This window comes from Callospermophilus lateralis, chromosome 14 (genome assembly GCF_048772815.1).
Source record: "Callospermophilus lateralis isolate mCalLat2 chromosome 14, mCalLat2.hap1, whole genome shotgun sequence".
Taxonomy (NCBI): Eukaryota; Metazoa; Chordata; class Mammalia; order Rodentia; family Sciuridae; genus Callospermophilus; species Callospermophilus lateralis.
In genome coordinates this window covers 106,707,183-106,731,189 of record NC_135318.1, presented here as the reverse complement: position 1 = coordinate 106,731,189, position 24,007 = coordinate 106,707,183, and the positions used below count along the sequence as shown (strand labels likewise).

Here is a 24,007-nt window from a genome sequence, read left to right as displayed (position 1 = left end):
ATTCTATGTTCACTCTGCCAAATTTGGCTAAATTTTCTATTCCCTTAGTGGTTCTCTTTTCAACATGTCAGATCTTAAGCAGGTATCCTTTGAAGCCTTTAATTTTGCTGGAGGAAATATATCATCTATGGCCACCAATTATAGCCTAAAACTTCACAAAAACCTTTCCTGGCATATGCTTGGTCATATGTGTGGCTAAATAAATGAGTGCAAATATTTGCAACATCTTACATCTTATATGCCTGACATCTTGCCTGTAAATGAACCCAAAGTCAGTCAAGAGTTGTGAAAAAGGGCTGTTTGGTTTGGTTTGCATGTCAGTCCTGCTCAGTAACTGACTTTGTGCAGAACAGATGATTTGTATGTGGGCCTTGTTCTTATCAAACAGAGGTGTTCATTTCTGCATTAATTCATTTAACTGGTTAATTTGTGTCAAAGAATTTCCTGATAAAGAGGAATGCATTTGCTGTGTCCTGACTGACCACATACTTCATGGCCTACCTTAGGAATACTATCTTTTATAAGTCCTTATGATGGTTGAAAAGGCAGATGCACCCAGGTTATAGCTCCTGGTGACTCTGTGTGTGACTAAATAGCACCCCCAACGCAAATAAAGCAGGAGTCCCATCTGTCTTCCCGTGGAAAGACCTCTGAGTTATAGGGTGGGGTGGGTCACCTTGTCTCTGACCTTGACTTATCTCAAATAGTTCCTGCCCATCCCATGGCATTTTATAATCTATTAATTTCAGCTTATGTTTTAGCTTACGTTCTTATTCACTGAGAAAATGACAAAAGGTAATAGTTACAAAAGTCCAGTCAATAATCATGGTAAATACCAATAAACTAAAATATCATGCTGGGAAAAACCAATCATTGTTAAGGTGAGATTGCAATAAATCACTGAGTCAATCTTAAAGCAGAAGATGGAAACTTTATTCACCAGCTGGCGTTCTGGATCCACCAGCTGGCGGGCCAAGGGATAGGCTGCAAGTCTACACCCTTCAACCCCCTCCCAGGGTTTGAGTACATCTTTTATAGTCCAAAACCATACGAAAGCATAGTGGCTGTTGCTATGATTCAGAACCATAAAAAATGTCATGAGATCTAAAATCATAAGCAGAAAAGGGAGTGGGTCAAAACATCCTTTGTTGTGCACAAGTTAAAGAATGGTTACTAACATCTAGACAATCAATCTCTGACAGAGTACGTTGTCCAAGAAAAACTGGTGCCAAAGACAGAACACTTTTACATTGTATAAGAATTGTCATTTTGTGTTGCCAAACATTCTATGCTAAGCAACCATCGATGGGTATAGAGGTGGGGCTTTCCGTGGGAGAAGTATTTCTTACATGATGTGGAGTCTCAGGGCAAAATGGAATCTGTTTGGTCATTGCCCGTATAGCCGGGCCCATAACATTATCATCTCTAACCCAGTGGAGATTTTCTTTGTGAATTAATATGAGAGAACTTTTCCATGGAAGCCATTAGGAACCCATTTACTCCAGAGGTCTGGACTTGAGGTGACCTGTACAGAGTAGTTCTAATTGTGCTCCTCCCTCATACCTGTCTGAGTTCATTCCCAGCAAACCCTCAGCCTTGTTTTAACTTAAGGTTTGGGGGCAAAATGCAGGCAGGAGCTACCCACACAGGCAAGCTCCACCTTGGGTTTCTCTGGTACAGAGAACACAAAGAGGTGATTCTGGCTCCTCTTCTCCAGGCCACACTCTCACCCTCTCTCTCCAAGGCTTTAGATTTTCCAACAGAGAGGCATGGGGATGCACCAGATGACCTCCTGACCCCTTCCGGATCCATCTGCTATGAACCTCCAGTATCTGTTCCAACAATGGAGAGAAGGTGGAGCTGCACCTGCTTCTCCAATCTCTTGCACGTGTTTCCTTATTACAACATCAATGGGCTCGCAGATCCAGAAAAGGGAAGCGATAGTTCCTTCTTATGCCCATGTAAAAACTATAATTTCATGAAATCATTGATGTGCTTTAGAGGCATTGTTCTCTGTAACTCCACTAGACTGGACCGTGATTCTCAAAGCTCCCTTCCCTTTGTGTTTCTGGTTCGAATGGGTCACAGAGACCCTCAGGAGCAAGAGCTGGTGGCAGATGTGAAGCAGCAGCCATTTGGTGGCTCACTCTGGCATCACGGGCATGAGGCAGCAGAGGGTATTGAAGCCAAGTCACCTCGCCTGATCCTCCTGCAGTTGCTCCCGTTCCTGGTTCTGCTGTATGCTTACATGGCAAAAGATGCGAGCTCTCCCACAGGAACCAAAACTCAGGGTCTGACAGAGTGCGGAACATCCTTGGAGGTTCCAGCTTCTCCATGCTCTTCCTGCGTTATATCCTTCTTGTCCCTACCTGCCTGCCCTGTGGACTTCAAGGCATGGCACTTGTTACAAAGCCAAAGGCCCAGAGAGAGTGCTTGACCAGCTGCCTTCATCACCTAGGGTCAAAAAGCATATATATATATATATATATATATATATATATATATATATATATATATATATATTTTTTTTTTTACATGTAAACCTATTAGTGGTTTCACTTCTGATAATGAATGCTGATGATACACTTGATCTTACCCAAAAAATCAGAGAAGCAATAAAATGCTAATGATACACTCGTCATTAAATAATTTTTGAAGAGAATGTTATCATTTTAAAACTTATTTTTTTCTTAATTGATCTAATAATTGAACACATTTATGTTTAAATACTTGTAAACATTGTATAATATTCAAATCAGGGTAAGCATCTATCTATCTCAAAATATGTACATATACATAAATATATATATATATCAATTTTTTTAAAAAAATTAACTAAATTAGCTAAAAGATAAGCTAACTAAATTAACTTTAAAAAGGAGATTGACAAGGAGGTTAAAGAATTTAGCATTTATTTAGAGAACAAAGAATTGTGATCTCGGTGCACCAAATTAGGGCATCAATGAATAGTATCCGCTAAATCAAGAAAGTGTGGGAAAATATTTTATAGATTTCTACAAAAAGTTGTTTTGGGGGCAGTTCATTGGCTGGGTGGAATGCTAAAGGTAGACCTAGTCTCATTGGCTGGTCAGTTAGGTTATTGCCAGCTGAGAGACACTCAGGGACAGTGAACGGACACTGACTGCAGGTATCTATTCAGATCTACTGAAACATTCTGCAGTTTGACTTTTAGCAATGAATGCAATCTTCAGATTCCACTTTGGAAAGTCTCAACTTCAATGACTGCATTTTGTTTCACGTTAGATTGAGTTGGAACCTTAGGAAGAGGTCAAGTAGATCAACCCTCTTATTTGAAGTATGAAGAAGCCACCGCTCAAGCAGAAAAGATGGATTTGGAGGCAAAGCAAGGTCCAAAGACAGGATTTCTGACTACCCGTCCTGTGTCTCTGTCCCCACATGAGGAAAATCCAGAGTTCAACAGAACATAGTGTAACACATTGACCATAACTGTACTTCCAGAACTGTGGGTAGAGCTCAGTGGTAGAGCATTCGTATTGCATGTGCAAGGCCCTGGCACTATCTCCAGTCCTGGAAGGAAGAACCACTGTGCTCTTTGCATGCATTTAAGCTCTTCTGAGACCATCGGTGTTTCATGTTTGATCCAGGTTTAGGGGAAGATTAACGACATAATGATATAGTCTTCAAAAGCTTAATGATGTAATGATATAGTCTTCAAAGACTGAAATTCCTCAGTATCTCTTCCAAAACACATCACTGATTCATTTTTTCACTGATGGAATGTTTATTGAGCATCTGTCATGTCCAGGCACTGTCCTCAATGAATACAGCAAAGAGATGCGCACAATGGGCGAGGTCCCTGTCCCCATGGATTCTTGGAGAAAACAAAACAAACAAAATAAAGACAAAGAAAAAGTATGCGTTTCACATAGAGGTCATTTCCATGAAGAAAAATCAACATGGTGAGTATATGAAGGTAACCAAGATAGAGTCTTTGGACAGAAGGTTCAGTGTTGTAGTCAGGATTTTTTTTTCCTGCTATAACCAGAAGACCTGACTAGAACAGTTTTGGAAAAGGAAAAGTGTTTATGTGGCACTCACAGTTTCAGAGGTCTCAGTCCATAGATGGACAGCTCCATTGCTCTGGGTCAGAGGTGAGGAAGAACAACATGGGGCAAGGCAGAGGAAGGCAGCTCAGGACATGACACCAGGGAGCAGAAAGAGACACTGCAGATGAGACCAAATACCTCAAAGGTACACCCCCAGTGGCCCACCTCCTCCACCCACTTACCACCTGTCCACATTAATCACCCAGTTAGGTTAGGGTTCTCATAACCCATTCAGTTCAACTCTGAATTTCTTGCATTGTCTCACACATGAGCTTCTGGGGAATTCCTCGTATCTGAACCCTAACTTTGGCAAGGTCTCTGTCAAAGCTGACATCTGAATGGCCTTGCCCATGAGGGCAGAAGTGAACTTCTGATGGAAGATGGTTCCCCTCAGAGAGAACCACAAATAGTCCCAAGGAGCTCCTATGTGCAATGACCAAATTGATGAGGAAAGACACTGACAGGAGATGAGCACAGTGTAGGAAGGAACTCTGGATTGGACTTTGAATATTATAGAAAATCACTAGAATTATGAGCTGGGGGAAAAAATCTTTCAAGTTTTAAAAGGTCATGCTCTCTGCTCTTTGGAAAGGCTTTGAAGGACACAAGAGTAGAAACAGAAAGCATGGTGCTTCAGACCGGGGTTTCAGTTGGGAGGATGGTGAGATATAATTGGATCCAGAATATATCTTGAAGATACAGCAGCAGAACTTAATGAAGAACTCCTTTTAAAGCATAAAAGAGAGGCATCCTGAGCAAGTCCTTGGGTGGAAGGACCTGAGCAAAGGAGTGCCTAGAGGTACTGTTTACTGGGATGGGAACATATCTGGGTGTCAGGGTGAGTCAAATATTCTGTTTTTGAACATGTTAAAATCGTGCTGTGTACAGACATCCAAGTAAATATTTCAAGTAAGTGGTGAGATGTACTCATGGAACCCCATCCACCATATCTTGAATGCAACAGGTTGTGTCGAAGCCTCTGCATATTGTGGAAACATTGATCTACATTCATAAAGCAATGCTAGGCTGTACATGAAGTTGAGAACTTAGATCAATCTACGAGAATTATCCCACCAGAGTTTTGTTAGTTTTTCTTTCCTTACCTATATGAGGTATGCATCTATGAGACTTAATAAAATTATCAGGGTTAATTTTATGTTATCCTAGCAAGTCCATCCGAATACCCTTCCCCTCCACTACTTGTATCCAATCTCACTAGTCTGTCTTTAGAGACTCAGGTTTTACACCAGATGTCCACCAGATCTCCTCCACAAAGATATTTCCTACTTAATTCAGCACACACGTCTCTTTGCTTACATTGCCCCTAGTGTTGAGTCAGTACTGTAAAATCTACCACACCATTATTCTTGGAGGGCTTCCTATGTGTTTCTCTTGTCTCTTCCACTAGATTAGAACTTGGGTTAAGTGTCATATGTTTCTCTAATATCACCCACGGTGACAAACACTGAGGAGGTATTCAGCAAACCTACTTCTCTTTCTCTTTGGATACACCCCTAAACTACATTTCCCATTCTCCTTTGCAGTTTTCCTGGTTGTTACTTAGACAGTGGTCAAGGAAAACTGGATGGAAGTACCACATTCTCAGCTTGTCCATGAAGATGTTCCAAATGATAATACTTCTATGTCCCCCTGTTCAGTCTGTGCATCCCTCCCCCAACTGGATGTTGATGCCCAAGAGGAATATACTTTGAAGATGGCATATTTTCTGTCATTCTGGATGCAGAACGATCACATGGAGCAGGGCCTAAGTTAGCAGTTGGGCTTTTCACTAATGGGAAGAAAATTCTGCTATGTTACTCCATTCAGATATGAGGGTTTACTTATTACAGCATATAGCACTTACTTTAATTAATATCCTGAGCCTAGGGGGAAATTACAAACCTTTGTTTATAAGGCTGCCGGAATCTGTACAAATAAGGACCAATTTTTGCCAGGCAGACATAAGTTACTTGCTCAGAACATGCAGCTAATAAGTGGTAGACAGCCAGGCACAGTGGCGCATGCCTGGAATCCCAGCAGCTTGGGAGGCTGAGACAGGAGAATCACAAGTTCAAAGACAGCCTCAGCAAAAATAAATAAATAAATAAATAAAATACAAAATAGGGTCAGGGATGTGGCTCAGTGGTCAAGTGCCCCTGAGTTCAATCCCCATTACCAAAAAAAAGTGGCAGACACAGGCCAAAACCTGTCTTAACCATCCACTGGTACTGAATCTCTAATGTCATTGATAGTTAATGTGGCAATAAAAGCATTATTGCAATTTTGGGCAGTAACTGAAACAAACCTCTGATGTAAATTTCAGCAGAGTGTGCAGGAGGCTGAGACCTGTGGCTCAGGCAATCTCTGCAGAAGAGCCCAGGAAGAAAATGCAGAGACAAATGGAGGGAACAGTAATGCCTCTTCCTTGGAACACTGTAGCACACATGATTAACTGTCATGGGCTGTAAACAGATCACTGTGTTCTGATTAATTGTCAGGCAGACCCCACTCATCAATAGATACAGCGCAAGGCCTCCAACATTTCATTCCAAATGCCTGACACGTGATGAAAACCTCCTTGTAATAGAAGACTGGGAAGAAAAATGTAAGAAATAAGCTAATAGACAAGCAGTAAACCTTCTGAAAACTGAAGGAGAATCAAACCAAAACGCACTTCTCAGGAACAATATATTAAAATGAATGTACACGAACATATATCGCAACTACTCCATGTCAATTCACTTTGCCAAGGTTTCGAGTTTATGCGTTTCAGATTGAAAAAAGCAAATACAATAAAAACACTTCAAGCCAGCAAAATTTAATTGAGAAAAATCTTCCTGTTTTGTAAATACCATACTATTTACATGTGAGGGTATATATGTTATAAATATATGATGCTAATATGCAATGTCTCATATAATTTGTCCCTTGAAAGCATGATATGGACAAAGCAAGAGCTATACCTATTTGGATTCAGCCTGTGCATCTTCCTTTGCATTACACATGTATAAAAAAAATCATTTGATGGATTGACCACGTCCCCAGTCCAGACCATCTGACTTACAAATCTAGGTCACTGACCAGTGGAAGGACTGGATACAAGTTTGTGGGCCCTTTTTTCTTTTCCTTTCTTTTCTTTTCTTTTTCTTTCTTTTTTTTTGATATGTAACAATAACTAACAATAACTTCCATTTATTAACATGAAGATAGTAACAACCTTTACATTTCACATGAGGGTTTTAAAATTGCTTTTGTATTCATTATATAATTTGACTTTACTAACAGCAGACATGAACTCTTCACGGTAAGTGTGTGTGTGTGTGTGTGTGTGTGTATTTATTTATATTTATTTTTTAATAAAAGTAGTAAACTCTGAGAGGGTGAGTTACTTCCCAGAGGCCACCTTGACAGTTCTTGGTTCCAGGCCAAAGCACTGGCCTTCCCACTGAAGTGCCTCTTCCATGACACACATTTCTAAAGCAAGAAGCATTTACAAAGCATTGAAGGAAATAGTGCAGAGAGTGTAATTCTAAATCACAGCTGTGAAAACTGAGGCTCTGAAAGTTAAATGACTTTGCTTCTTTTTGTGACTGTTATCAGGATCTACCCAATTAAGCAAACCAGAAATGGAATTTCAGAGTTCACACTTTATTGGGGAATTCAATTAGTGATGTTAAGATTTCAATTGGTCCCTCCTGGGGTAGATCTTTTGACAAAGTGTTTGCACTGTCAACTAAAGCACCTGATAATTCGTTTTAAGTTTTGGAGAGGTCTGAGAAGAAAGGTGAAGGAGCTGAAAAGCAACATGTGCATCAAGGTAATCCAATCCTACGTAAAGCATGAGAAACTTATGACCTACTTTGGTGTGAATAAAAGTGAATGCTGAGCTGAGGTTGTGGCTCAGTGGTAGAGCACTTGCCTAGCACATGTGAGGGTTAGGGTTAACACCACATAAATAAATCAATAGTATATGAAAACAAAGTGAATGCTGCCTGTCTCGGGAAAGCAAATGAACATTAAAGGTTACAGCAAATGAACATTAAAGGTTACAATATTACAATGTGTGCTAATATTGGATCGTTTACCTTGCAGAATATCTAAGAAATTTTACGATTTATAAAAAGAGGTGTGTGGGTTTAAATAAAAATGACTAGATGGAAAAACAACTTTGTAATAATCAACACATGCCTGCATATTTCTACATGTTGTTGCTTATGCAATTATACTTACTTTGTTTGAATGAAATGAAACATACTATTAAATGAAATTACGGAATCATTGGGAAATTTTTCCCAAGATGTTTCAGTTGCTAAAAACACAAAGGCCAGCATGAAAACAGTGGTCTTTATTGTTCAACTAAACTCCCCAGTTGATGATTGGCATCCAAATGAAGATGCCCAGAAACAGCAGCATTATTTCTGTCCGCTAGGATCAGGCACAGAGTGCCCTGAGTAGCAGGATCAGCAAGGTCACTCTGCACTCTTGAGTTTCTAAAACCAACCTTGCATGGAGGAAACGGATTTATCTCCTCAAGGGCACATCAGAAACAATAAATGCTGTTTTATAATAAATCACTTAAACAGAGCTGGCCACAAAAGATAAAAGATATTAGCCTCATAGAATGAGTTTGGAAGGGTTCCCTCCTTTTCTCTTTCATGGGCTTATTTGAGGAGTATTGGGGTTAGTTCTTCTTTGAAAGGTTTCTAGAACTCAGCTGAGAATCCATCTGGTCCTGGGCTTTTCTTGGTTCGTAGGCTTTTGATGGCATTTTCTATTTCATTTCTTGAAGTTGATTGGTTTAAATCATGTATGGCCTCCTCATTCCCTCTGGGCAGGTCATATGTCTCTAGAAATTTATCAATGTCTTCAATATTTTCTATTTTATTAGAGTATAAATTTTCAAAATAGTTTCTAATTACCTTCTGTATTTCAGATGTGTCCATTGTGATATTTCCATCTTCATCTTTTATTTTAGTAATTTGAGTTTTCTCTCTTTTTCTCTTTGTCAGCATAGCCAGTGGTTTATGTTCTATTGTACTTATCTTTTCAAAGAACCAACTTTTTGTTTTGTCACTTTTCTCAATTGTTTCTTTTGTTTTGATTTCATTAATTTTAGCTCTGATTTTAATTATTTCCTGTCTTCTACTGCTTTTGGTGTTGAGTTGTTGTTCTTTTTCTAGGGCTTGGAGATGTAATGTTAGGTCATTTATTTGGTGACCTTTTATTCTGTTAATGAATGCATTCATGCAATGAACTTTCCTCTTAGCACTGCCTTCATAGTGTCCCAGAGAGTTTGATATGCTGTATCAGTGTTCTCATTTACCTCTAAGATTTTTTTTATTTTATCCTTGATTTCTTATACTATCCATTCATCACCCAATTGTGTATTATATAGTCTATATTTGTTAAAGTAGTTTTTATTTTTTATTTTATCATTAATTTCTAATTTCATTCCATTGTGGTCTGATAGAATGCAGGGTATTATCTCTGTTTTTGTTTTGTTTTGTTCTGTTTTGTTTTTGTTTTTACTAAGAGTTGCTATGTGGCAGAAGATATGGTCTATTATAGAGAAGGAGCCATATGCTGCTGAGAAGAAAGTATATTTGCTTGTTGATGGATAAAATATTCTATATATGTCTGCTAAGTCTAAGTTATTTATTGTATTATTTAATTCTATAGTTCCCTTATTTAGTTTTTGTTTGGAAGATCTATCCAGTAGAGAGAGAAGTGTGTTAAAGTCACCCAGTATTATTGTATTGTGGTCTATTTGACTCTTGAAATTGAGAAGGGTTTGTTTGATGTACATAGATGCTCCTTTGTTTGGGGCATAAATATTTATAATTGTTATGTCCTGCTTATATACACTTCCCCTAAGAAGTATGAAATGTCCTACTTTGTCTCTTCTGATTACCTTTGGTTTGAAGCCTACTTTATCTGAACTGAGAATGGAAAACCCTGCTTGTTTATGCAATCCATAGGAGTGATAAGTTATCTCCCACCCTTTCACCCTTCTCCTTCAGCCTGAGGCTGTTTTTGCCCATGAGGTAAGTCTCTTGAAGACAGTATATTATTGGGTCTTGCCTTTTAATGCAATCTGTCAGTCTGTCTTTTGATTGATGAATTTAGGCTGTTAACATTCAAGGTTATTACTAATATCATCCTGATACCAAAACCAGACAAAGACACATCAAGGAAAGAAAACTTCAGACCAAGATCCCTGATAAACATAGATGCAAACATTCTCAATAAAATTCTGGCAAATCACAAACAAACAAACAAAAACATTAAAAAGATATTGTACCGTGATCAAGTGGGTTTCATCCCAGGGATATACGGTTGGTTCAACATACAGAAATCAATAAATGTAATTAATCATATTAATAAACTTAAAAAAAGAATCATTTGATTATCTCAATAGATGCAGAGGAAGCATTTGACAAAATACAGCACACCTTCATGTTCACAACACTAGAAAAACTAGGATGGTAGGAACATACCTCAATATTGCAAAAGCTATATATGCTAAACCCAAAGCCAGCATCATTCTAAATGGAGAAAGATTGAAAGCATTTCTGCTAAAAACTGGAACACTTCTAATCAACCACTTCTAATCAACATCATCCGTGAAACTCTAGCCAGAACAATTAGACAAAAGAAAAAAAATTAAAGGAATACAAATAGGTAAAGAATAACTCAAACTGTCACTATTTGCTGATGACATGATTCTATATCTAGAAGATCCAAAAATTTCACCAGAAAACTTCTAGAACTAATAAATGAATTCAGCAAAGTAGCAGGATATAAAATGAACACCCATAAATCAAACACATTTCTATACATAAGTGATGAATCCACTGAAAGAGAAATTAGGAAAATTATTCTATTCACAATAGCCTCCAAAAAAAAAATATGTGGGAATCAATTTAACAAAAGAGGTGAAGGATCTCTACAATGAAAACTACAGAACACTAAGAAAGAAATCGAAGAAAACCTCAGAAGATGGAGATATATCCCATGACCCTGGATAGGTAGAATTAATATTGTCAAAATGGCCATACTACCATAAGCATTATACAGATTAATGCAATTTCTATTAAAATCCCAATGACATTCTTCATAGAAAAATCAATCATGAAATTTATTTGGAAAAATAAGAGACCCAGAATAGCAAAGCAATCTTTAGCAAGAAAAGTGAAGCAGGAGGCATCACTATACCAGACCTTAAACTATACTACAGAGCAATAGTAACAAAAACAGCATGGTATTGGCACAAAAATAGACTTGTAGACCAATGGTACAGAATAGAGGCCACAGAGACAAATCCACATAAATACAGGTATCTCATACTAGAAAAATATGCCAAAATCTTTCACTGAAGAAAAGATAGCCTACTCAACAAATAGTGCTGGCAAAACTAGAAATCCATATGTAGCAAAATGAAATTAAACCTCTACCTTGCATAAAAATCAACTCAAAGTGGATCAAAGACTTAAGTACTGGAACAGAGACTCTGTGCCTAAGAGAAAAAAAAATAGCCCCAAATCTTCACCATGTCAGCCCAGGGTCTGACTTCCTTAACAGGACTCCTAAAATGCAAGAAATAAAATCAAGAATCAATATATGGAATGGATTCAAATTTAAAAGTTTCTTCTCAGCAAAGGAAACAATTAATAAGGTGAGGAGAGAGCCTAGAGATTGGGAGAAAATATTTACCACATGTACCTCTGATAAAGCATTAATCTCTAGGATATATAAAGAACTCAAAAAACTTAACACCAAAAAACTAAATAACCCAATCAATAAATGGGCTAAGCAACCAAACAGACACTTCACAGAAGAAGAAATACAATTGATCAACAAATACATGAAAAAGTGTTCAACATCCCTAGCAATCAGAGAAATCAAAACTACTCTCTAAGATTTCATCTCCCTCCTGTCAGAATAGTAATCATCAAGAATAGAGGTAACAATAAATGTTGGCGAGGATGTGGTGAGAAAGGCACACTCATATTGCTAGTGGGACTGAAAATTGGTGCAACCACTAGGCAAAACAGTATGGAGATTCCTCTGAACACTGGGAATGGAACCACCATTTGATCCAGCTACCCCACTCCTTAATTTAAACCCAAAGGACTTAAAATTAGCATACTATAGTGACTCAGACACATCAATGTTTACAACAGCTCAATTCGCACTAGCTAGACTATGGAACCAACCTAGGTGTCCCTCAATAGATGAATGGATAAAGAAAATGTGATACATATTCTCAAAAGAATATTATTCACCTTTAAAGAAGAGTGAAATATGGCATTTGCCAGTAAATGGTTGGAATTGGAGAATATCATGCTAAGCGAAATAAGCCAAACCCACAAAACCAAAAGCCATTTTCTCTAATATGTGGATGTTAATTCACAATAGGGCAGGGGACACTAGGGAAAATAGTGTTACCTTAGATTAGGTAGATGGAAGTGATGGGAGAGGAGGGAAGGGGAAGTGGAGATAGGAAAGATAGTAGAATGAAATTGACATTATTACTGTTTGTATATATGTGACTGCATGACCAATATGATTCTGCAATGTGTACACTCAGAAAAATGAGAAATTATATCCTAATTATATATCCTATATTATAATTATATCCTATATTGGAAGTGCATAGATGCATTCTACTGTCATGTATAACTAATTAAAACAAATAATTTTTTTCTAAAAAAGAAAAGCTAAAAGAGATAAATTGGACTTCATCAAAATCACAAACATTTATGCATCAAAGGACACTTGTCAAAGCAGTGAAAAGGTAACTCTGGATGGAGGAAATGTTTGCAAAACATATATCCAATGAAGAATCAATGAAGAATATATAAAGAAATTCTATAATTCAATAACAATAACAACAAACAAGCCAGATCAAAATTTTTAACCTGGGCAGCAAGCTCGAATACTCACTTTTCCAAAAAAGACAAACAGATGCTCAACAAACACATGAAAAGAGAATCTACGCAGGGCATGGTGGCACATGCCTGGGAAGCTGAGGCAGAAGGATTGCCAAGTTCAAAGCCAGCCTCAGCAATAGCTAGGCGCTAAGCAACTCACTGAGACCCCATCTCTAAATAAAATACAAAATAGGGCTGGGGATGTGGCTCAGTGGTCGAGTGTCCCTGAGTTCAATCCCTGGTAAAAGAAAAAGAAAGAGAGAGAGAGAGAGGGAGAGAGAGAGAGAGAGGATTTGCAACATTAGCCTTTAGGGAACTGCAGATCAAAACCACTATGAGATACCACTTCACACCCATTAGGAGGCTGTTATCAAAAACAGAAATAACAAGTATTTGGGAGACTGTGCAAGAATCAAGCCCCTCGGGCATTGCCAGTGGGAGTACAACACAGCACAGACTGTGAGAAACAGGTAAGTATTCTTTCAAAAAGTCAAACAGAATTATAATAGGTTCCAGAAATTCCATTTCTGGGTAAATATACACCCAAAGGAATTGGAAGCAGAAATATGAAACTGCATGTGGATTCTCATGTTCAAAGCAGCATTGCTCACAATATTCCAAAGACAGAACAGCAACCCATATGTCCCTTAACAGATCAATGGCTAAACAAAATGTGATCTATACATACAACAGAATATAATTCAGCCACAACATGAAATGGGATTTTGATACCTCGACAACATGGATGAATCTTGGAAACACTATGCTATATGGAATAAGCCAGGGTAGACAAATACCACATGATCTGTACTTATATGAAATACCTAGAAGAGTCAAATTCATTGGCAGAGAGTATAATAAAGGCTTCAGGGGGGCAGAGAGGGTGGAATGGGGAGTTGCTGTTTAATAAGTGAAAGGGCTTATGTTTGGAACAATGAATAAGTCCTGGAGGTGGACAGAGGTGATGGGCACACAACATCGTGAAAGTACTTAGGGCCCCTGAACTGTCCAGTTTAAAAATGGTTAAAATGGCAAATGTTATGTCATGTATACCTTACCAAGATTTTTTAAAAATCACTTAAACAAAATGAAAACAATTTAGAAGAGCTAACTCCTTGAAGATGCTGAAAAATAATTTTATAAACTCTTTTGTTCATCCTTTAACTAAGTGAGGCTGGTTGAACTTAAGCCAGGGCTAGATGTTGGGATGGAGGTTTTCTTGCCCCAAATTGTGAAGCAATATAAACAGCCTTCAGCAATGTTGACTTTTCTCAACTAAATGGACAAAAAAAGTAACCACATCATTGAGATTAAAGGAAGAAAAGCAAAATAATTCAAGGGGGAGATATTACACTTTCTGTCTATAAGCAAATAAGCCTTTTTTGCAACCTATGAATTCTTCTCTCTGAATACTATCAATAACAAAAAGTAATAAGTAATTTTATAAAGTGACAGAATATTAAAATATCTGCCTGTTATCAGACAAAATCACTGAAGACAGCTGCTGAACTTGAACACACACTTTTTATGGGCCAGGCATTCAACTGTGTAGTTTAGTCCTTAAAAACCATGTGAGGTGGGCATTCACTTTAAATCAATTTACAAAGAAAGAAAAGAAAAATGAGAACAATTAAATAACTTGCCAATGCATGCACATCTAGAAATGACCACACTGAGATTGAAAATGACCATGCTGAGACTGAAAGTCCAGTGGTCACTCTACTTCACTGTACGTGGCCAAACAAAACATATACAAGCACACTTAGAAAATTCTAAGAGTCCTGTCTCCAGTTTCCATCATTCCTTCGGATTCTGATTCATCTGGTTCTACTCTTGGCCTGAACATACGCACACAGAAACCCACATAACATGTGAACGTGTGTGTATATAAATATTTGGCAGCCTACGGAAAGAATGGAAATTCCAGCAGCTCTCATCCACTGCTGGGGGAGCTCACCGACCTTGCTTGGCAAGCGCAGTCTGAATGAACTGCGGTTAGTTTTTGTGCCTCTTTGGATTACATCCACTCTATTCATCAACATGTTTCCACTGGGACCTCAGAATGATCCACCTTTAGTTTCAAATTGCAAGTGGTTGCATATTTCACTCCCAGCAAACAGCAAACAGACAAAAGTGGCACACCACCACATCCTCGCCCTGCTGTTATCCCGGGATCTTTTCGCCCCTTGCTTTGCTTTTAAGAGGATCAGGTTTGAAAGCCTGGAAATTCAAAGCCACCACGACAATGGGGAGAACTGGCCATGTTTGTGATAACTGAAGGTCTACTGGGCTGTGCCAACAGTTCCCAGCTTGAACCTTGAGTCTCAAAATAGAATGACTAGTCTGGGCAGGTTTTTCTTTGCCTTCAAATAGTGCTGTTTTCTTTACCTGTTTTAATGAGTTTGTCAACATGTGTTGATCTATTATCAACAGAGATTTGGAGGTCCTCAGTTGCTGACTTTGGTTTTGAAGTTGCAAGTATAATGGTATGCTGATTTCCGCATGTATTCTTTAATGAAATACCACCAGTGACTGGGCACGTCTACACACCTTGCAAGCAAGGTGTGTGTGTGCTGATTTGACTCCCCAGAAACAGCTTGAGTCACTGCCCAACAGCTGCCCTGAGAACAAACCCTCCCAAGCCATAAATCCACCCAGCCTTCATAATTCCCCACAAACCCATCACATCCAAATACTTGTGAGCTTTCCTTGATGGTGCAATTTGGAAGCCACCTTTACAAGCATCTGGGCCTTTGAAGGTTATTTCTACAATGAAAACTTGCTATTCCTCCTTCCCATTCAAATATATAAAAATTCCATTGTATATGGGATGAATGTGTTTGCATCTTCATTTATTTGGGGGAAAAGGTGGTAGGTCAACATTTAAACAAATTCTGCTTTGTATTTTTAAAAAAAAAAAACATCCATTGCCTACTGGCTGACATCCGTTGACCTCTTCACTGTTTGTAGGTCTGGGTGATACCATAAATATGATTTATAAGACCACCCAGCAATTATTTGCGAAAGAGACAAGGGATCTTCTGGCCCCTGTCTTCCCCTCCTTTGCCCCACACATGCACCAATTGCAGGGCTTTGTGCAATTTGAAGTTACCCTGCCTCTGTACTGCCACCACTGAAAGGCTATTGGGCCCAACCATAATCAAATAACAAAAAACATGTGTCCTCTACCTGTCACTCCCAATTTCTAATTAGACTCCTTTCTATAATTCCTCCCAGCAGATAATGCGAATCCTGTCACTTTCCTTCCTATCTTGTCATGCACAGCTTGATTTATGAGAGCCGGCTTCTGCTAACTGAAAGCTCAGCACAAAAGCATGGTGAAACCAGCCAACAGCGATCGTAAAACTCAGGGGAAGGTGGTTTTTAGTGTGGTTGTCCTTGGCTATGCATATTCACAAGACCCCGTAGGTCAAGTCCACTCCGGCACCTCCTTATTGCCATACCTACCTGTGTGCATGATGCCCGGGACCCGTGATAACCTGTCTTCTCCTCGTCTTCTCTGCTAGCTGCTGCATACCAAGCCAAGGACTCAGATGTTTATGGATGGGAGATGCTGGGCAAGTGTTTGCGGCCCAGTCATAAGAAAGATCCTAGATGCTCTCCCTAAAGTAGGCAGGCCCAGTGTGTGGAGGTGAGTGTACAGGGCCCCCTGCCAGGCTGCGGCAGTGCAGGGACCCCCCTGCACCCCACTATTGATGTACTTACACCACTCGGCCTGTGGGAGTGTCAGCATGACCCCTCTGGGCATGGAGCACCCAGTCGTGGGAATATGTACCAAGGAAGGGAGGGAAGAGACAGGGAGAGAAAAAAGGAGGAGAGAGGAAAGAACAAAGAGAGAAAGAGTGAGGGGAAAGGGAGAGAAGAATGCAGGCAAAGAGGGAAGAGAAGGAAAGAGTACGAGGTGGGGAATAAAAATGGAGAGAGGAAGAAAAGAAGGGATGATTTTTGCATATGAAGAACTTAAATTTGGGAGAAACAGATATTAGAAAAAAAAATGGACGTTTATAAAATTACAACCCTGAAAGGCGCTATTTAATTAGAGCTTCAGTTGAAGGTAATACTGAGAACTGACCTAGTTAGATCAGGAAGTGTACATAGAAAGTTTAAGGGTTTTTGGTTTTTTTTATGAACCAAGATACACAATGTGTGTGTGTGTGTGTGTGTGTGTGTGTGTGTGTACACGTGTGCACATGAGTGTGTCTGCCTGCATTGGAGTGGGTTGTCTAGAACCCATGTGAAAAGCTCGAATGTGATCAAATGATAGAAACACAGTATTTCCTTTCCCCTGAAATGCTGCACAGCACATTACCAACGGATTTAAGGGGTTTGTTTCTGCCTTTTTAAAATGACCATCCTCCAAAAAGTGACAGGTCTTAATAGTGGAAAACTAGCTGATCAGAGACGGGCATCATTCCTGAGACACCATGAGAGCACAATAAATGGAAGATTTTGTTATTGTAGGAAAGGGTCTCAGGACTGAGGGACCGTACAGAGAAGGCTCCCCAGGGAGCCCCATTCTGACATGGGGAGTCCTCGCCTTTGGGGCCCAAATTATTGCATAAAGTGAGGGGGGTGGAAAGTTGTTCTATATTTTAAAAGGCCATCCTGGCAAAGGGATATCAAAAGAATATAATTCGCTATTTCTATGATTGTGGTTTAGAAATTTTCAAATCTGAGAAAGCCTTGTAAAAAGTACCATGCATTTTTCTACTCCCCACAATCAGTGCCTACCATTAAGAAGGTACGGAGGTAAGAAAACAAGAGACTTGAATTACTAAGTCAGACAGGGGATGGACACCTGAACCCTTGGGGATTGTTATCAAAATGCTGCTTGCCCTTGGACAATGCTCTTTGTAACTTTTGCGATATCTGGAAACTTGATAAGCACAACTTTTCTCATTCATATTTTAAAATCTGGATGGATTAAATGTCCAAGACTCAAACAATGAAATAAGGATGCAGGGGAAGAAATGTTCCTCCCAAAACACTGAGCCTATGATAACTCTGAAATTTATGCACATGGCAATTAGCCATATTCTGTCCTTCTCCTTTGAACCTGGAGTGTAAAGCTTCCTTTTGATATGACAAAAAGCCTCTGCTTGTAATGCTTTTGCTTGAGTTCTGTGGATTGACTTTAGATTAAAAATTATGCAACTGAGCATTTCCATTAAGTAGCCACAACTTTATGAGGAGATTATTCTAAAATAATATATTATAAACCCACCACATTGACTTATAATGTTCTGGAGAAGTAATATTTTTTAGAAATATAGTATGTTCTAATAGATGAGAACTAATTCAATGAAAAGTAAATCCTCATTGCTTAAGAATTTCCTGAATCAAAATTGTATAATTTAAAATGCATATAACTGAGCTACTTTGAATTTTTTTGGACTTTTGAAGAGAAATTACTAGGCCAAATAATAATAAGTAGCAACAATAATAAAATGATATGGGATGTGTTTGAGTTTAGTATCTTTCTTTCAAATGTAGTCCACCTCTTGCACTTGCTTTCTCAGTCAGTGGCAACGCCAGACATCTATGCCAGTCATTTAGTCTTTCAAGTCACAATTTTTGCCAAGGACCCACCACAGAAAATTGAAGGTAAATAAGACCCACAGTGTGTGCTCAAAGAGCTCCAAGTCTAGTTCTGTATACTCTGGAACAAATTGCCATACAGACTCTGTATCCTTTTCCAAAATGCTTGGCATCCGAGTGTTTTGTATTTTTTTTAAACTTTGGAATATTTGCATAATAAGATATCTTGGGAATGGAGCTCAAGTCTAAACATAAAACTCATTTATCTTTCATATACCATATATACATAACCTGACAGTGACTTTATGCAATATTTTTAGTGTGCACTTGCTTTATTTTTACCAAACCAGGCCTATTTTGCCTGCCACCAACCATGCCAATCTCTGAAACAAGTTTTGCAAAAGACAAGAGTTTCTTGGCAAGGAAGCCAAGTGTGGAGGTGGGGAAGCTAGACCACAAATCCACCTACCTGAGGATAGGGTTTACAGATAGTTATGAAATAAAGAAATGAGCCGAGAAAGTGGTTGGAGGTGAGGTAATCAATTGAGTGTATGGTCAATCTTCATGGCTCTTCATGGGACACATGTTCAGAAAATGGTGGCATTAGGATGATACAGAGGTGGGGTTCTCTGCCCCCCTGAAATCACAAGGTCAACCTTCATCTGTGCAGGCACAAGTGAAGAGTAGTGGTTTCTACAAAATGAACTTCAAGTCTCTGAAAAGTAATCTAGGCACCCGTTACATCATGACCCACATGTTAGAGGTGTCATCCATAGCAGAGTTAGTAGGAGATTAATGACGTGTTGCATGACCTACAGAATTAGTGATTCTTTAAGTCAGCTTAAAAAAAAAAAGACACTAAAACTGAGTGAAGCTGGAGGGTTCATTGTTCCTCTCCCTTGGTTTCATTATGGCTGCGACCCATCACCTGAGATCAGAGTGGAATTTTCCAATTGCGGAGCTTAAGAAGTTTTAGTTTGGGGAGTGTTTTGAATTTGGGAATTTTGGATTAAGGATGCCCAGCCTGTAATAGAGTGTGCATCCAGATGACAGGTGTTTGGGAGTATAGAGGAATGTGGCAAAGCTCACTTTCAGGGGAGTCAGAAAAAGATTCCTGAGCTGTCCCTGAAATAATGTATGGCAACTTTCTCCACCTCCTCTTCAGCCCACCCCACCCCTCCTGGACCACTGTCATCCCCCCTTTTCCATTTTCCCCACCAGCCTCCAGTGGGACTGTTGAAATGCACCAATAAAATTTCCTCTCTCTTCCTATTGCCCCTTCAGTTCCTCAGCATATTACACTGATTGATGGTCCTCAGCTTACCATGGTCAATTTAGGACTTTTCAACTTTGTACTGGTACAAAAGCAGCATTCATTCAAAAGAAACTGTACTTCAAATTCTCAACTTGGATCTTTTCCCAGGCTAACGAGATCCAGTCCTCTGTCACGGTGCTGGGCAGCTCCCAGCTCGCCCTGCAACCACAGGGGAAGCCATGGGCACTCCACCGTGTGTGGTGTTGCTGAGAAAGATGTGTGGTCAGGTGTATCACATGCATTTTTTACTTAACAGCCTTTTCAACTGAAGATGGGTTTAGGGGGGACAGGATGCCACTCTGAATGGGGGAGGGTGATCTGTACTAAGGAATTCTGAGACTCAAGGTAGGAAATCGCAAAGGGAATCTTTTGGCAGAGAGCCAGTCTGTAATTGCCTCTACAAGTCCACTGCTTAGTGTCTACGATATATACCACTCTGAGTTCTAGTGGACGTTGTGATATATAAGTCATTTTCTCCCCAACATCTTGAATAAACTTGCAACTCCAGGCATTGAGTCGGGTTGACAGGGCAACTTGTCCTCCCCTGAGTGGGAACCAACCCCTCCAGAGATCAAGCCCAGGGCATAGAATGAAACCAAATGCCTCAGAACACCATGTGGTCTCTACAGTTTTATTAGTAGGAGTGCTACAGAGAAAGATAATCAATAGGAAGTATACGTCCATAGAAAAAGAGACTTCTTTTAAAGAATTGACTCATGCAGTCTGGAGACTAGCAGGGGCGAACTCTGCCGGTTGGGGTGACAGGCTGGAGACCTAAGGGTGCTGATGATATTGTTCTATACAAAGCCTGCTATCAGAGCTAACCTCTTGCCCAGGGGAGGTCAATTTTTTATTCTATTCAATCCTTAAATTGATTAGATGAAGCCCATCCACATTATGGAACTCAATCTGCTTGATTCAAAGTCAACAAATTTAAATATTAATCTCATTCACAAAAATACACCCTCATGGAAAAAAAACACTCTTCAAAATAATTTTTGACCAACTATCTGGCTCTGATGTCCCAGCCAAGTTGACACCTCAGATTAACCATTTTAGGACCTGTGCCTTTTAGACTGGCCCCTATTTCTCGCCTGGTCTAACAGCAGGTCTTCGACATGCATGATCTCACATCATCACTCATTCTTTCAACATTAATTGTGGATACATTAGAGAAAAAACAAATTGAATTCCTGACTGCGTGAAACATATATCCTCCTGAGATGTTAAACACATAAACACAAAAACAAATGTAAAATTGCAAGGGTGAAAGTTGGAAGCAAAAAGCACTAGGAAGCAGCAAGGTAGAAATTTGACCCAGACCAGGAAGTGGTCTGGAAGGGGAAGGTGCCCAGGGGAGAGGGGATCAGACAAAGGGAGGCAGGTGTGAAAGCTGGCTGGACTGAGCCTCACAGGCTAGCATCCTCAATGTTGCCATCCAAGCCTATAAAATATTATGTAGATGAATCATCCACCAGTGTCTAGCAAAAATTACAGGAGCCACCACTAGGAGTTTGCTCAAATAGTTCCCCCATCCCAGAAAGAGCATCTTTTGACCCAATAGGAATGAGAAACAGGAAGTTGTCAGGAATACTCCAGATCTCCAGAGCTCTGTGGGTATAACTGATGATGTCTGTTAACAAAAGTGTGCTACCTTTTACTCTGGTCCAGGACTGCACTAGGGCCACAGAAAGACACCATCCTAGTCTTCTAAGAGCCAAGAGTCAAGGAAGATCTGTTAGTAAGTTTTGTGTTTCTGTGATAAATACCTGAGAAAAACAACTGAGAGGAGGAAAGATTTATTTCAGGTCATTATTTCAGAGGTTTAAGTCCATGGTCAGCTGACTGCATTGCTCTGGGCCTGAGGTGAGGCAGGACATCATGGCCGAAGGGCATAACTCAGCTCATGACAGTCGGGGAGCAAAGAGAAACAGAGAGAAAGAAAGAGACTGGTGACAAGAAATCCCCTTTCAGGGCACGCCCCCAGCAACCTACTTCCGCCATCATTTTCCCACCACCTAAGATTTTCACCACCACACGATAATCCCTTCTGCTACCAGTGGATTAATCCATTGATGAGCTCATCGCTTCCCAAAAGCCCTACCTGTGAACATTGCTGAAATGGAGACCAAGCCTTCAACACATGAGCCTTTGGGAGATTTCCAAATCCAAAACAAAACAGAAGACAGCAAACCATGGAGCAACAGCTTATAGAAGTCTTGGGATTCTTCACTGGACCCTGCTGGGAGCTGGAATGACTCCAGGTGGGCCAAGATAGGGGCTACTTGATGGGTAGACAGAGAAATTCCCCTGAAGGCCCACCCTCAGCTAACTCCTAAATGGTGAGTCCTCACCAAGTAGAGGAGAAAAAATGGGTTTGTCATAGAAGTAGAAAACATGAGTTGAGGCTCAAATGGAAGAAAAATCATGTTTAGGCTGACAAAGAGCTGGAAGTAACCTGCCCTGGCTGGAGATCCAGTGGGTCCCCGGAGAAACTGTCTTGGAGAAGAAAGAAATGGGAGGAGGAGGTTTCTGAGAAACTGATTTTCAAACTTGGCCGTGAGCCACAGTAAGAGATGTGTTTTGTGTCAAAACCTAGTCTGTGTACATGCTTCCACGTGTACAGGAAACATAGCATAAATTTCCTGAGACGGCAGGTATGCTTAGAGCTACTTAGAATGCATTCTACAATTTTCTATTTCAGTTTGTCATAGTTTTTGTAAGATGCTGGTCTTAACCCACTAAACGTGTTTTGTGTCCCACGTCACCGTCACTCATAGCATTTTGATCAACACTATTCAAGATAGACTCAGACTTTTAAATTTGATATTGAGGGTACAAGAGAGTTACAGTCGTGCATCATTTCACAATAGGCAGATGCTCTAAGAAATGTGTCATTAGGCAATTTTGTCACTGTGCCAATGACAGAGTCTCTTCCATCCCTGGAAGAGCATCTTTTGACCCAATATGGGGGATAAAACAGCAAGTTGTCATAAAGTGTTCTTAGATCAAGACAGCTACGATATCAATAGGTGGCACGTGACATCTTGTGGGACCACCACCCCCCAGGTGATCTGTCATGCCACCTGTGACTGTAGTGGCGATTCGAAACTGGATGGCTACATCCCAGTCTTATCAAGATCCTGTGGTAAAGGTTAGGGAATGGAGCAGAGACACACACCTAGAGTGCCATTGGAAATGCTACAGTATTTAGAAGACAGAATAGTCAAAACCAGGAGACAGAAGACAGGCAGAGAGGGAGGGGAGCATTAAGGAGACGAGTTTTCTGATGGACAAGACATGGGAAAATGAGATCTGGTGGAGGAGGTCAGCAGCCTTGGACATGCTGGGCAACCATGGGACATCCTAATGGAAGTGGCATAAGGGTGAGAGTGCTGGAGAGAGGTCGTGCATTGGGCACCCCCAAAGCCAGACAAGAGCATGAGTGTATGCCAGCTCCCCAACTAAGTCTAGAGAGGGGAATCAAGGGAAGACGCTCTGAAAAAACTAATATATCTGATATTTTGCTTATACTAGTCCTCCGCCCAGAGCAGCTGTTCTCAAAGTACAGTTTAGTGAACTCTGAGTATCCCCTTGAGAGTCCTTAAGAACCTTTTAGGTGGCTTAAAAAAGAAAATATATTTTCATCATAATGCTAGGGTGTCATTGTCTTTTTCACTCTAATTCTTTCATAAATATGCAATGGAGCTTTCCAGAGAGTTCATAATGTGTGTTATCACAATAGATCGGTTACAAAAACAGATGTGAGTAACTGGTTGGCTGCTTTTCAGTTAGACACTAAAGAGATTTGTCATAATGTAAAGTGGGGCCACTCTTCTCACCTGAATTCTGTGTTTTTGGAAAGTGTGTTTATTTTTCATAAAATACTATATTATTGATGACAACAGGTAATACGTTTGTTATGTTTAAGTGAACTAAGAAATATTTTTAAAACACAAGTGTTCTCAGTTCTACCTTCTGATACAGTAAATATCAGTTGATAAAACACATAAAATCAAAAGCTCTCTGGAGTTCTCAATCATATTTATGAGTATAAAGAATTCCTGGAACCAAAAAAATTGAAATTTACTGGTCTAGAAGATTATCCCCTC

The 24,007-nt window shown here is 39.7% G+C and overlaps 1 pseudogene; it reads left to right on the top strand.

Annotated features, from left to right (window-relative positions):
* The first annotated feature begins 1,624 nt into the window (after positions 1-1,624).
* LOC143380085 (heterogeneous nuclear ribonucleoprotein H-like) overlaps positions 1,625-24,007 on the top strand; it is a 72,614-nt pseudogene continuing 50,231 nt past the window's right edge.